Raw genomic sequence first — 13,932 nt, forward strand, 5'->3', positions numbered from 1 at the left:
TGTTTCTCGCCCTCTGTTTCAGCCCCTCTGTTTCAGCCCCTCTGTTTCAGCCCCTCTGTTTCTCGCCCTCTGTTTCAGCCCCTCTGTTTCTCGCCCTCTGTTTCAGCCCCTCTGTTTCAGCCCCTCTGTTTATCGCCCTCTGTTTCAGCCCCTCTGTTTCAGCCCCTCTGTAACAGCCCCTCTGTTTCAGCCCCTCTGTTTCTCGCCCTCTGTTTCTCGCCCTCTGTTTCAGCCCCTCTGTTTCAGCCCCTCTGTTTCAGCCCCTCTGTTTCAGCCCCTCTGTTTCTCGCCCTCTGTTTCTCGCTCTCTGTTTCTAACCCTCTGTTTCTCGCCCTCTGTTTCAGCCCCTCTGTTTCAGCCCCTCTTTTTCAGCCACTCTGTTTCAGCCCCTCTGTTTCTCGCCCTCTGTTTCAGCCCCTCTGGTTCTCACCCTCTGTTTCTCGCCCTCTGTTTCAGCCCCTCTGTTTCAGCCCCTCTGTTTCAGCCCCTCTGTTTCACGCCCTCTGTTTCAGCCCCTCTGTTTCCGCCCCTCTGTTTCAGCCCCTCTGTTTCAGCCCCTCTGTTTCAAACCCTCTGTTTCTCGCCCTCTGTTTCAGCCCCTCTGTTTCTCGCCCTCTGTTTCAGCCCCTCTGTTTTAGCCCCTCTGTATCAGCCCCTCTGTTTCAGCCCCTCTGTTTCTCGCCCTCTGTTGCAGCCCCTCTGTTTCAGCCCCTCTGTTTCAGCCCCTCTGTTTCTGCCCATCTGTTTCAGCCCCTCTGTTTTTCGCCCTCTGTTTCTCGCCCTCTGTTTCAGCTCCTCTGTTTCAGCCCCTCTGTTTCAGCCCCTCTGTTTCAGCCCCTCTGTTTCTCGCCCTCTGTTTCTCGCCCTCTGTTTCTTGCCCTCTGTTTCTCGCCCTCTGTTTCTCGCCCTCTGTTTCAGCCCCTCTGTTTCTCGCCCTCTGTTTCTCGCCCTTTGTTTCGCGCCCTCTGTTTCAGCCCCTCTGTTTCAGCCCCTCTGTTTCTCGCCCTCTGTTTCATCCCCTCTGTTTCAGCTCCTCTGTTTCAGCCCCTCTGTTTCAGCTCCTCTGTTTCTCGCCCTCTGTTTCTCGCCCTCTCTTTCAGCCCCTCTGTTTCTCGCCCTCTGTTTCAGCCCCTCTGTTTCTCCCCCTCTGTTTCAGCCTCTCTGTTTCAGCCACTCTGTTTCAGCCCCTCTGTTTCTCGCCGTCTGTTTCAGCCCCTCTGTTTCAGCCCCTTTGTTTCTCGCCCTCTGTTCCAGGCCCTCTGTTTCAGCCGCCCTGTATCAGCCCCTCTGTTTCAGCCCATCTGTTTCTCGCCCTCTGTTTCTCGCCCTCTGTTTCTCGCCCTCTGTTTCTCGCTCTCTGTTTCTCGCCCTCTGTTTCTCGCCCTCTGTTTCAGCCCCTCTGTTTCAGCACCTCTGTTTCAGCCCCTCTGTTTCAGCCCCTCTGTTTCTCGCCCTCTGTTTCAGCCCCTCTGTTTCTCGCCCTCTGTTTCAGCCCCTCTGTTTCAGCCCCTCTGTACCAGCCCCTCTGTTTCTGCCCCTCTGTTTCTCGCACTCTGTTTCTCGCCCTCTGTTTCTCGCCCTCTGTTTCAGCCCCTCTGTTTCAGCCCCTCTGTTTCAGCCCCTCTGTTTCTCGCCCTCTGTTTCTCGCCCTCTGTTTCAGCACCTCTGTTTCTCGCTCTCTTTTTCAGCCCCATTGTTTCACCCCCTCTGTTTCAGCCCCTCTGTTTCAGCCCCTCTGATTCTCGCCCTCTGTTTCTCGCCCTCTGTTTCAGGCCCTCTGTTTCGCGCCCTCTGTTTCAGCCCCTCTGTTTCTCGCCCTCTGTTTCAGCCCCTCTGTTTCAGCCCCTCTGTTTCAGCCCCTCTGTTTCAGCCCCTCTGTTTCTCGCCCTCTGTTTCAGCCCCTCTGTTTCAGCCCCTCTGTTTCTCGCCCTCTGTTTCAGCCCCTCTTTTTCAGCCCCTCTGTATCAGCCCCTCTGATTCAGCGCCTCTGTTTCTCGCCCTCTGTTTCTCGCCCTCTGTTTCAGCCCCTCTGTTTCAGCCCCTCTGTTTCAGGCCCTCTCTTTCAGCCCCTCTGTTTCAACCCCTCTGTTTCTCGCCCTCTGTTTCTCGCACTCTGTTTCTCGCCCTCTGTTTCTCGCCCTCTGTTTCAGCCCCTCTGTTTCAGCCCCTCTGTTTCAGCCTCTCTGTTTCAGCCCCTCTGTTTCCGCCCCTCTGTTTCTCACCCTCTGTTTCAGCCCCTCTGTTTCTCGCCCTCTGTTTCAGCCCCACTGTTTCTTGCCCACAGTTTCAGCCCCTCTGTTTCTCGCCATCTGTTTCAGCCCCTCTGTTTCAGCCCGTCTGTTTCAGCCCCTCTGTTTCAGCCCCTCTGTTTCCGCCCCTCTGTTTCTCGCCCTCTGTTTCAGCCCCTCTGTTTCAGCCCCTCTGTTTCTCGCCCTCTGTTTCAGCCCCTCTGTTTCTCGCTCTCTGTTTCTCGCTCTCTGTTTCTCGCCCTCTGTTTCTCGCCCTCTGTTTCAGCCCCTCTGTTTCAGCCCCTCTGTTTCAGCCCCTCTGTTTCTCGCCCTCTGTTTCTCGCCCTCTGTTTCTCGCCCTCTGTTTCAGCCCCTCTGTTTCAGCCCCTCTGTTTCAGCCCCTCTGTTTCGCGCCCTCTGTTTCAAACCCTTTGTTTCATCCCCTCTGTTTCATCCCCTCTGTTTCAGCCCCTCTGTTTCTCGCCCTCTGTTTCTCGCCCTCTGTTTCTCTCCTTCTGTTTCTCGCCCTCTGTTTCTCGCCCTCTGTTTCAGCCCTTCTGTTTCAGCCCCTCTGTTTCTCGCCCTCTGTTTCTCGCCCTCTGTTTCTCGCCCTCTGTTTCTCTCCTTCTGTTTCTCGCCCTCTGTTTCTCGCCCTCTGTTTCAGCCCTTCTGTTTCAGCCCCTCTGTTTCTCGCCCTCTGTTTCTCGCCCTCTGATTCTCGCCCTCTGTTTCAGCCCCTCTGTTTCAGCCCCTCTGTTTCAGCACCTCTGTTTCTCGCCCTCTGTTTCAGCCCCATTGTTTCAGCCCCTCTGTTTCAGCCCCTCTGTTTCAGTCCCTCTGTTTCTCGCCCTCTGTTTCTCGCCCTCTGTTTCAGGCCCTCTGTTTCTCGCCCTCTGTTTCAGCCCCTCTGTTTCTCGCCCTCTGTTTCAGCCCCTCTGTTTCAGCCCCTCTGTTTCAGCCCCTCTGTTTCAGCGCCTCTGTTTCAGCCCCTCTGTTTCAGCCCCTCTGTTTCAGCCCCTCTGTTTCTCGCCCTCTGTTTCAGCCCCTCTGTTTCAGCCCCTCTGTTTCAGCCCCTCTGTTTCAGCCCCTCTGTTTCCGCCCCTCTGTTTCTCGCCCTCTGTTTCAGCCCCTCTGTTTCTCGCCCTGTGTTTCAGCCCCTCTGTTTCAGCCCCTCTGTATCAGCCCCTCTGTTTCAGCCCCTCTGTTTCTCGCCCTCTGTTGCAGCCCCTCTGTTTCAGCCCCTCTGTTTCAGCCCCTCTGTTTCAGCCCATCTGTTTCAGCTCCTCTGTTTCTCGCCCTCTGTTTCTCGCCCTCTGTTTCAGCCACTCTGTTTCAGCCCCTCTGTTTCAGCCCCTCTGTTTCTCGCCCTCTGTTTCTCGCCCTCTGTTTCTTGCCCTCTGTTTCTCGCCTTCTGTTTCCCGCCCTCTCTTTCAGCCCCTCTGTTTCTCGCCCTCTGTTTCTCGCCCTTTGTTTCGCGCCCTCTGTATCAGCCCCTCTGTTTCTCGCCCTCTGTTTCAGTCCCTCTGTTTCAGCCCCTCTGTTTCAGCCCCTCTGTTTCAGCCCCTCTGTATCAGCTCCTCTGTTTCTCGCCCTCTGTTTCTCGCCCTCTGTTTCTCTCTCTTTCTTTCTCGCCCTCTGTTTCTCGCCCTCTGTTTCTCGCCCTCTGTTTCAGCCCCTCTGTTTCAGCCCCTCTGTTTCAGCCACTCTGTTTCTCGCCCTCTGTTTCAGCCCCTCTGTTTCAGCCCCTCTGTTTCAGCCCCTCTGTTTCTCGCCCTCTGTTTCAGCCCCTCTGTTTCTCGCCCTCTGTTTCAGCCCCTCTGTTTCAGCCCCTCTGTTTATCGCCCTCTGTTTCAGCCCCTCTGTTTCAGCCCCTCTGTAACAGCCCCTCTGTTTCAGCCCCTCTGTTTCTCGCCCTCTGTTTCTCGCCCTCTGTTTCAGCCCCTCTGTTTCAGCCCCTCTGTTTCAGCCCCTCTGTTTCAGCCCCTCTGTTTCTCGCCCTCTGTTTCTCGCTCTCTGTTTCTAACCCTCTGTTTCTCGCCCTCTGTTTCAGCCCCTCTGTTTCAGCCCCTCTTTTTCAGCCACTCTGTTTCAGCCCCTCTGTTTCTCGCCCTCTGTTTCAGCCCCTCTGGTTCTCACCCTCTGTTTCTCGCCCTCTGTTTCAGCCCCTCTGTTTCAGCCCCTCTGTTTCAGCCCCTCTGTTTCACGCCCTCTGTTTCAGCCCCTCTGTTTCCGCCCCTCTGTTTCAGCCCCTCTGTTTCAGCCCCTCTGTTTCAAACCCTCTGTTTCTCGCCCTCTGTTTCAGCCCCTCTGTTTCTCGCCCTCTGTTTCAGCCCCTCTGTTTTAGCCCCTCTGTATCAGCCCCTCTGTTTCAGCCCCTCTGTTTCTCGCCCTCTGTTGCAGCCCCTCTGTTTCAGCCCCTCTGTTTCAGCCCCTCTGTTTCTGCCCATCTGTTTCAGCCCCTCTGTTTTTCGCCCTCTGTTTCTCGCCCTCTGTTTCAGCTCCTCTGTTTCAGCCCCTCTGTTTCAGCCCCTCTGTTTCAGCCCCTCTGTTTCTCGCCCTCTGTTTCTCGCCCTCTGTTTCTTGCCCTCTGTTTCTCGCCCTCTGTTTCTCGCCCTCTGTTTCAGCCCCTCTGTTTCTCGCCCTCTGTTTCTCGCCCTTTGTTTCGCGCCCTCTGTTTCAGCCCCTCTGTTTCAGCCCCTCTGTTTCTCGCCCTCTGTTTCATCCCCTCTGTTTCAGCTCCTCTGTTTCAGCCCCTCTGTTTCAGCTCCTCTGTTTCTCGCCCTCTGTTTCTCGCCCTCTCTTTCAGCCCCTCTGTTTCTCGCCCTCTGTTTCAGCCCCTCTGTTTCTCCCCCTCTGTTTCAGCCTCTCTGTTTCAGCCACTCTGTTTCAGCCCCTCTGTTTCTCGCCGTCTGTTTCAGCCCCTCTGTTTCAGCCCCTTTGTTTCTCGCCCTCTGTTCCAGGCCCTCTGTTTCAGCCGCCCTGTATCAGCCCCTCTGTTTCAGCCCATCTGTTTCTCGCCCTCTGTTTCTCGCCCTCTGTTTCTCGCCCTCTGTTTCTCGCTCTCTGTTTCTCGCCCTCTGTTTCTCGCCCTCTGTTTCAGCCCCTCTGTTTCAGCACCTCTGTTTCAGCCCCTCTGTTTCAGCCCCTCTGTTTCTCGCCCTCTGTTTCAGCCCCTCTGTTTCTCGCCCTCTGTTTCAGCCCCTCTGTTTCAGCCCCTCTGTACCAGCCCCTCTGTTTCTGCCCCTCTGTTTCTCGCACTCTGTTTTTCGCCCTCTGTTTCTCGCCCTCTGTTTCAGCCCCTCTGTTTCAGCCCCTCTGTTTCAGCCCCTCTGTTTCTCGCCCTCTGTTTCTCGCCCTCTGTTTCAGCACCTCTGTTTCTCGCTCTCTTTTTCAGCCCCATTGTTTCACCCCCTCTGTTTCAGCCCCTCTGTTTCAGCCCCTCTGATTCTCGCCCTCTGTTTCTCGCCCTCTGTTTCAGGCCCTCTGTTTCGCGCCCTCTGTTTCAGCCCCTCTGTTTCTCGCCCTCTGTTTCAGCCCCTCTGTTTCAGCCCCTCTGTTTCAGCCCCTCTGTTTCAGCCCCTCTGTTTCTCGCCCTCTGTTTCAGCCCCTCTGTTTCAGCCCCTCTGTTTCTCGCCCTCTGTTTCAGCCCCTCTTTTTCAGCCCCTCTGTATCAGCCCCTCTGATTCAGCGCCTCTGTTTCTCGCCCTCTGTTTCTCGCCCTCTGTTTCAGCCCCTCTGTTTCAGCCCCTCTGTTTCAGGCCCTCTCTTTCAGCCCCTCTGTTTCAACCCCTCTGTTTCTCGCCCTCTGTTTCTCGCACTCTGTTTCTCGCCCTCTGTTTCTCGCCCTCTGTTTCAGCCCCTCTGTTTCAGCCCCTCTGTTTCAGCCTCTCTGTTTCAGCCCCTCTGTTTCCGCCCCTCTGTTTCTCACCCTCTGTTTCAGCCCCTCTGTTTCTCGCCCTCTGTTTCAGCCCCACTGTTTCTTGCCCACAGTTTCAGCCCCTCTGTTTCTCGCCATCTGTTTCAGCCCCTCTGTTTCAGCCCGTCTGTTTCAGCCCCTCTGTTTCAGCCCCTCTGTTTCCGCCCCTCTGTTTCTCGCCCTCTGTTTCAGCCCCTCTGTTTCAGCCCCTCTGTTTCTCGCCCTCTGTTTCAGCCCCTCTGTTTCTCGCTCTCTGTTTCTCGCTCTCTGTTTCTCGCCCTCTGTTTCTCGCCCTCTGTTTCAGCCCCTCTGTTTCAGCCCCTCTGTTTCAGCCCCTCTGTTTCTCGCCCTCTGTTTCTCGCCCTCTGTTTCTCGCCCTCTGTTTCAGCCCCTCTGTTTCAGCCCCTCTGTTTCAGCCCCTCTGTTTCGCGCCCTCTGTTTCAAACCCTTTGTTTCATCCCCTCTGTTTCATCCCCTCTGTTTCAGCCCCTCTGTTTCTCGCCCTCTGTTTCTCGCCCTCTGTTTCTCTCCTTCTGTTTCTCGCCCTCTGTTTCTCGCCCTCTGTTTCAGCCCTTCTGTTTCAGCCCCTCTGTTTCTCGCCCTCTGTTTCTCGCCCTCTGTTTCTCGCCCTCTGTTTCTCTCCTTCTGTTTCTCGCCCTCTGTTTCTCGCCCTCTGTTTCAGCCCTTCTGTTTCAGCCCCTCTGTTTCTCGCCCTCTGTTTCTCGCCCTCTGATTCTCGCCCTCTGTTTCAGCCCCTCTGTTTCAGCCCCTCTGTTTCAGCACCTCTGTTTCTCGCCCTCTGTTTCAGCCCCATTGTTTCAGCCCCTCTGTTTCAGCCCCTCTGTTTCAGTCCCTCTGTTTCTCGCCCTCTGTTTCTCGCCCTCTGTTTCAGGCCCTCTGTTTCTCGCCCTCTGTTTCAGCCCCTCTGTTTCTCGCCCTCTGTTTCAGCCCCTCTGTTTCAGCCCCTCTGTTTCAGCCCCTCTGTTTCAGCGCCTCTGTTTCAGCCCCTCTGTTTCTCGCCCTCTGTTTCAGCCCCTCTGTTTCAGCCCCTCTGTTTCTCGCCCTCTGTTTCAGCCCCTCTTTTGCAGCCCCTCTGTATCAGCCCCTCTGTTTCAGCGCCTCTGTATATGGCCCTCTGTTTCTCGCCCTCTGTTTCAGCCCCTCTGTTTCAGCCCCTCTGTTTCAGGCCCTCTCTTTCAGCCCCTCTGTTTCAACCCCTCTGTTTCTCGCCCTCTGTTTCTCGCACTCTGTTTCTCGCCCTCTGTTTCTCGCTGTCTGTTTCTCGCCCTCTGTTTCTCGCCCTCTGTTTCAGCCCCTTTGTTTCAGCCCCTCTGTTTCAGCCAATCTGTTTCAGCCCCTCTGTTACTCGCCCTCTGTTTCAGCCCCTCTGTTTCTCGCCCTCTGTTTCTCGCCCTCTGTTTCAGCCCCTCTGTTTCAGCCCCTCTGTTTCAGCCCCTCTGTTTCTCGCCCTCTGTTTCAGCCCCTCTGTTTCAGCCCCTCTGTTTCAGCCCCTCTGTTTCAGCCCCTCTGTTTCCGCCCCTCTGTTTCTCGCCCTCTGTTTCAGCCCCTCTGTTTCTCGCCCTGTGTTTCAGCCCCTCTGTTTCAGCCCCTCTGTATCAGCCCCTCTGTTTCAGCCCCTCTGTTTCTCGCCCTCTGTTGCAGCCCCTCTGTTTCAGCCCCTCTGTTTCAGCCCCTCTGTTTCAGCCCATCTGTTTCAGCTCCTCTGTTTCTCGCCCTCTGTTTCTCGCCCTCTGTTTCAGCCACTCTGTTTCAGCCCCTCTGTTTCAGCCCCTCTGTTTCTCGCCCTCTGTTTCTCGCCCTCTGTTTCTTGCCCTCTGTTTCTCGCCTTCTGTTTCCCGCCCTCTCTTTCAGCCCCTCTGTTTCTCGCCATCTGTTTCTCGCCCTTTGTTTCGCGCCCTCTGTATCAGCCCCTCTGTTTCTCGCCCTCTGTTTCAGTCCCTCTGTTTCAGCCCCTCTGTTTCAGCCCCTCTGTTTCAGCCCCTCTGTATCAGCTCCTCTGTTTCTCGCCCTCTGTTTCTCGCCCTCTGTTTTTCGCTCTCTGTTTCTCGCCCTCTGTTTCTCGCCCTCTGTTTCTCGCCCTCTGTTTCAGCCCCTCTGTTTCAGCCCCTCTGTTTCAGCCACTCTGTTTCTCGCCCTCTGTTTCAGCCCCTCTGTTTCAGCCCCTCTGTTTCAGCCCCTCTGTTTCTCGCCCTCTGTTTCAGCCCCTCTGTTTCTCGCCCTCTGTTTCAGCCCCTCTGTTTCAGCCCCTCTGTTTATCGCCCTCTGTTTCAGCCCCTCTGTTTCAGCCCCTCTGTAACAGCCCCTCTGTTTCAGCCCCTCTGTTTCTCGCCCTCTGTTTCTCGCCCTCTGTTTCAGCCCCTCTGTTTCAGCCCCTCTGTTTCAGCCCCTCTGTTTCAGCCCCTCTGTTTCTCGCCCTCTGTTTCTCGCTCTCTGTTTCTAACCCTCTGTTTCTCGCCCTCTGTTTCAGCCCCTCTGTTTCAGCCCCTCTTTTTCAGCCACTCTGTTTCAGCCCCTCTGTTTCTCGCCCTCTGTTTCAGCCCCTCTGGTTCTCACCCTCTGTTTCTCGCCCTCTGTTTCAGCCCCTCTGTTTCAGCCCCTCTGTTTCAGCCCCTCTGTTTCACGCCCTCTGTTTCAGCCCCTCTGTTTCCGCCCCTCTGTTTCAGCCCCTCTGTTTCAGCCCCTCTGTTTCAAACCCTCTGTTTCTCGCCCTCTGTTTCAGCCCCTCTGTTTCTCGCCCTCTGTTTCAGCCCCTCTGTTTTAGCCCCTCTGTATCAGCCCCTCTGTTTCAGCCCCTCTGTTTCTCGCCCTCTGTTGCAGCCCCTCTGTTTCAGCCCCTCTGTTTCAGCCCCTCTGTTTCAGCCCATCTGTTTCAGCCCCTCTGTTTTTCGCCCTCTGTTTCTCGCCCTCTGTTTCAGCTCCTCTGTTTCAGCCCCTCTGTTTCAGCCCCTCTGTTTCAGCCCCTCTGTTTCTCGCCCTCTGTTTCTCGCCCTCTGTTTCTTGCCCTCTGTTTCTCGCCCTGTGTTTCTCGCCCTCTGTTTCAGCCCCTCTGTTTCTCGCCCTCTGTTTCTCGCCCTTTGTTTCGCGCCCTCTGTTTCAGCCCCTCTGTTTCAGCCCCTCTGTTTCTCGCCCTCTGTTTCATCCCCTCTGTTTCAGCTCCTCTGTTTCAGCCCCTCTGTTTCAGCTCCTCTGTTTCTCGCCCTCTGTTTCTCGCCCTCTCTTTCAGACCCTCTGTTTCTCGCCCTCTGTTTCAGCCCCTCTGTTTCTCCCCCTCTGTTTCAGCCTCTCTGTTTCAGCCACTCTGTTTCAGCCCCTCTGTTTCTCGCCGTCTGTTTCAGCCCCTCTGTTTCAGCCCCTTTGTTTCTCGCCCTCTGTTCCAGGCCCTCTGTTTCAGCCGCCCTGTATCAGCCCCTCTGTTTCAGCCCATCTGTTTCTCGCCCTCTGTTTCTCGCCCTCTGTTTCTCGCCCTCTGTTTCTCGCTCTCTGTTTCTCGCCCTCTGTTTCTCGCCCTCTGTTTCAGCCCCTCTGTTTCAGCACCTCTGTTTCAGCCCCTCTGTTTCAGCCCCTCTGTTTCAGCCCCTCTGTACCAGCCCCTCTGTTTCTGCCCCTCTGTTTCTCGCACTCTGTTTCTCGCCCTCTGTTTCTCGCCCTCTGTTTCAGCCCCTCTGTTTCAGCCCCTCTGTTTCAGCCCCTCTGTTTCTCGCCCTCTGTTTCTCGCCCTCTGTTTCTCGCCCTCTGTTTCTCGCTCTCTGTTTCTCGCCCTCTGTTTCTCGCCCTCTGTTTCAGCCCCTTTGTTTCAGCCCCTCTGTTTCAGCCCCTCTGTTTCTCGCCCTCTGTTTCTCGCCCACTGTTTCTCGCCCTCTGTTTCAGCCCCTCTGTTTCAGCACCTCTGTTTCAGCCCCTCTGTTTCAGCCGCTCTGTTTCAGCCCCTCTGTTTCTCGCCCTCTGTTTCTCGCCCTCTGATTCTCGCTCTCTGTTTCTCGCCCTCTGTTTCTCGCATCCTCTGTTTCAGCCCCTCTGTTTCAGCCCCTCTGTTTCAGCCCCTCTGTTTCTCGCCCTCTGTTTCTCGCCATCTGTTTCTCGCCCTCTGTTTCAGCCCCTCTGTTTCATCCCCTTTGTTTCAGCCCCTCTGTTTCAGCCCCTCTGTTTCTCGCACTCTGTTTCAGCCCCTCTGTTTCAGCCCCTCTGTTTCAGCCCTTCTGTTTCAGCCCCTCTGTTTCAGCCCCTCTGTTTCAGCGCCTCTATTTCACCCCCTCTGTTTCTCGCCCTCTGTTTCTCGCCCTCTGTTTCTCGCCCTCTGTTTCTCGCCCTCTGTTTCAGCCCCTCTGTTTCAGCCCCTCTGTTTCTCGCCCTCAGTTTCTCGCCCTCTGTTTCAGCCCCTCTGTTTCAGCCCCTTTGTTTCAGCCCATCTGTTTCTCGCCCTCTGTTTCAGCCCCTCTGTTTCAGCCCCTCTGTTTCAGCCCCTCTGTTTCAGCCCCTCTGTTTCTCGCCCTCTGTTTCTCGCCCTCGGTTTCAGCCCCTCTGTTTCTCGCCCTCTGTTTCAGCCCCTCTGTTTCCCGCCCTCTGTTTCAGCCCCTCTGTTTCAGCCCCTCTGTTTCAGCCCCTCTGTTTCAGCGCCTCTGTTTCAGCCCCTATGTTTAAGCCCATCTGTTTCTCGCCCTCTGTTTCAGCCCCTCTGTTTCTCGCCCTCTGTTTCAGCCCCTCTGTTTCAGCCCCTCTGTTTCAGCCCCTCTGTTTCAGCCCCTCTGTTTCAGCCCCTCTGTTTCTCGCCCTCTGTTTCTCGCCCTCGGTTTCAGCCCCTCTGTTTCTCACCCTCTGTTTCAGCCCCTCTGTTTCCGGCCCTCTGTTTCAGCCCCTCTGTTTCAGCCCCTCTGTTTCAGCCCCTCTGTTTCAGCGCCTCTGTTTCAGCCCCTATGTTTAAGCCCGTCTGTTTCTCGCCCTCTGTTTCAGCCCCTCTGTTTCTCGCCGTCTGTTTCTCGCCCTCTGTTTCTCGCCCTCTGTTTAGGCGCCCCTCTGTTTCAGCCCCTCTGTTTCAGCCCCTCTGTTTCAGCCCCTCTGTTTCAGCCCCTCTGTTTCTCGCCCTCTGTTTCTCGCTCTCTGTTTCTCGCCCTCTGTTTCAGCCCCACTGTTTCTCGCCCACTGTTTCAGCCCCTCTGTTTCTCGCCATCTGTTTCAGCCCCTCTGTTTCAGCCCGTCTGTTTCAGCCCCTCTGTTTCAGCCCCTCTGTTTCCGCCCCTCTGTTTCTCGGCATGTGTTTCAGCCCCTCTGTTTCTCGCCCTCTGTTTCAGCCCCTCTGTTTCTCGCCCTCTGTTTCAGCCCCTCTGGTTCAGACCCTCTGTTTCACCCCCTCTGTTTCAGCCCCTCTGTTTCTCGCCCTCTGTTTCAGCCCCTCTGTTTCCGGCCCTCTGTTTCAGCCCCTCTGTTTCAGCCCCTCTGTTTCAGCCCCTCTGTTTCAGCGCCTCTGTTTCAGCCCCTATGTTTAAGCCCGTCTGTTTCTCGCCCTCTGTTTCAGCCCCTCTGTTTCTCGCCGTCTGTTTCTCGCCCTCTGTTTCTCGCCCTCTGTTTCTCGCCCTCTGTTTAGGCGCCCCTCTGTTTCAGCCCCTCTGTTTCAGCCCCTCTGTTTCAGCCCCTCTGTTTCAGCCCCTCTGTTTCTCGCCCTCTGTTTCTCGCTCTCTGTTTCTCGCCCTCTGTTTCAGCCCCACTGTTTCTCGCCCACTGTTTCAGCCCCTCTGTTTCTCGCCATCTGTTTCAGCCCCTCTGTTTCAGCCCGTCTGTTTCAGCCCCTCTGTTTCAGCCCCTCTGTTTCCGCCCCTCTGTTTCTCGGCATGTGTTTCAGCCCCTCTGTTTCTCGCCCTCTGTTTCAGCCCCTCTGTTTCTCGCCCTCTGTTTCAGCCCCTCTGGTTCAGACCCTCTGTTTCAGCCCCTCTGTTTCAGCCCCTCTGTTTCAGCCCCTCTGTTTCTCGCCCTCAGTTTCTCGCCCTCTGTTTCAGCCCCTCTGTTTCAGCCCCTTTGTTTCAGCCCATCTGTTTCTCGCCCTCTGTTTCAGCCCCTCTGTTTCAGCCCCTCTGTTTCAGCCCCTCTGTTTCAGCCCCTCTGTTTCTCGCCCTCTGTTTCTCGCCCTCGGTTTCAGCCCCTCTGTTTCTCGCCCTCTGTTTCAGCCCCTCTTTTTCCCGCCCTCTGTTTCAGCCCCTCTGTTTCAGCCCCTCTGTTTCAGCCCCTCTGTTTCAGCGCCTCTGTTTCAGCCCCTATGTTTAAGCCCCTCTGTTTCTCGCCCTCTGTTTCAGCCCCTCTGTTTCTCGCCCTCTGTTTCAGCCCCTCTGTTTCAGGCCCTCTGTTTCAGCCCCTCTGTTTCAGCCCCTCTGTTTCAGCCCCTCTGTTTCTCGCCCTCTGTTTCTCGCCCTCGGTTTCAGCCCCTCTGTTTCTCGCCCTCTGTTTCAGCCCCTCTGTTTCCGGCCCTCTGTTTCAGCCCCTCTGTTTCAGCCCCTCTGTTTCAGCCCCTCTGTTTCAGCGCCTCTGTTTCAGCCCCTATGTTTAAGCCCGTCTGTTTCTCGCCCTCTGTTTCAGCCCCTCTGTTTCTCGCCGTCTGTTTCTCGCCCTCTGTTTCTCGCCCTCTGTTTCTCGCCCTCTGTTTAGGCGCCCCTCTGTTTAAGCCCCTCTGTTTCAGCCCCTCTGTTTCAGCCCCTCTGTTTCAGCCCCTCTGTTTCTCGCCCTCTGTTTCTCGCTCTCTGTTTCTCGCCCTCTGTTTCAGCCCCACTGTTTCTCGCCCATTGTTTCAGCCCCTCTGTTTCTCGCCATCTGTTTCAGCCCCTCTGTTTCAGCCCGTCTGTTTCAGCCCCTCTGTTTCAGCCCCTCTGTTTCCGCCCCTCTGTTTCTCGGCATGTGTTTCAGCCCCTCTGTTTCTCGCCCTCTGTTTCAGCCCCTCTGTTTCTCGCCCTCTGTTTCAGCCCCTCTGGTTCAGACCCTCTGTTTCACCCCCTCTGTTTCAGCCCCTCTGTTTCTCGCCCTCTGTTTCAGCCCCTCTGTTTCCGGCCCTCTGTTTCAGCCCCTCTGTTTCAGCCCCTCTGTTTCAGCCCCTCTGTTTCAGCGCCTCTGTTTCAGCCCCTATGTTTAAGCCCGTCTGTTTCTCGCCCTCTGTTTCAGCCCCTCTGTTTCTCGCCGTCTGTTTCTCGCCCTCTGTTTCTCGCCCTCTGTTTCTCGCCCTCTGTTTAGGCGCCCCTCTGTTTCAGCCCCTCTGTTTCAGCCCCTCTGTTTCAGCCCCTCTGTTTCAGCCCCTCTGTTTCTCGCCCTCTGTTTCTCGCTCTCTGTTTCTCGCCCTCTGTTTCAGCCCCACTGTTTCTCGCCCACTGTTTCAGCCCCTCTGTTTCTCGCCATCTGTTTCAGCCCCTCTGTTTCAGCCCGTCTGTTTCAGCCCCTCTGTTTCAGCCCATCTGTTTCCGCCCCTCTGTTTCTCGGCATGTGTTTCAGCCCCTCTGTTTCTCGCCCTCTGTTTCAGCCCCTCTGTTTCTCGCCCTCTGTTTCAGCCCCTCTGGTTCAGACCCTCTGTTTCACCCCCTCTGTTTCAGCCCCTCTGTTTCTCGCCCTCTGTTTCAGCCGCTCTGTTTCAGCCCCTCTGTTTCAGCCCCTCTGTTTCAGGCCCTCTGTTTCTCGCCCTCTGTTTCAGCCCCTCTGTTTCAGCCCCTCTGTATCAGCCCCTCTGTTCCAGCCCCTCTGTTTCTCGCCCTCTGTTACTCGCCCTCTGTTTCAGCCCCTCTGTTTCAGCCCCTCTGGTTC

The sequence above is a fragment of the Stegostoma tigrinum genome, unplaced genomic scaffold, assembly GCF_030684315.1.
Source record: "Stegostoma tigrinum isolate sSteTig4 unplaced genomic scaffold, sSteTig4.hap1 scaffold_48, whole genome shotgun sequence".
Taxonomy (NCBI): Eukaryota; Metazoa; Chordata; class Chondrichthyes; order Orectolobiformes; family Stegostomatidae; genus Stegostoma; species Stegostoma tigrinum.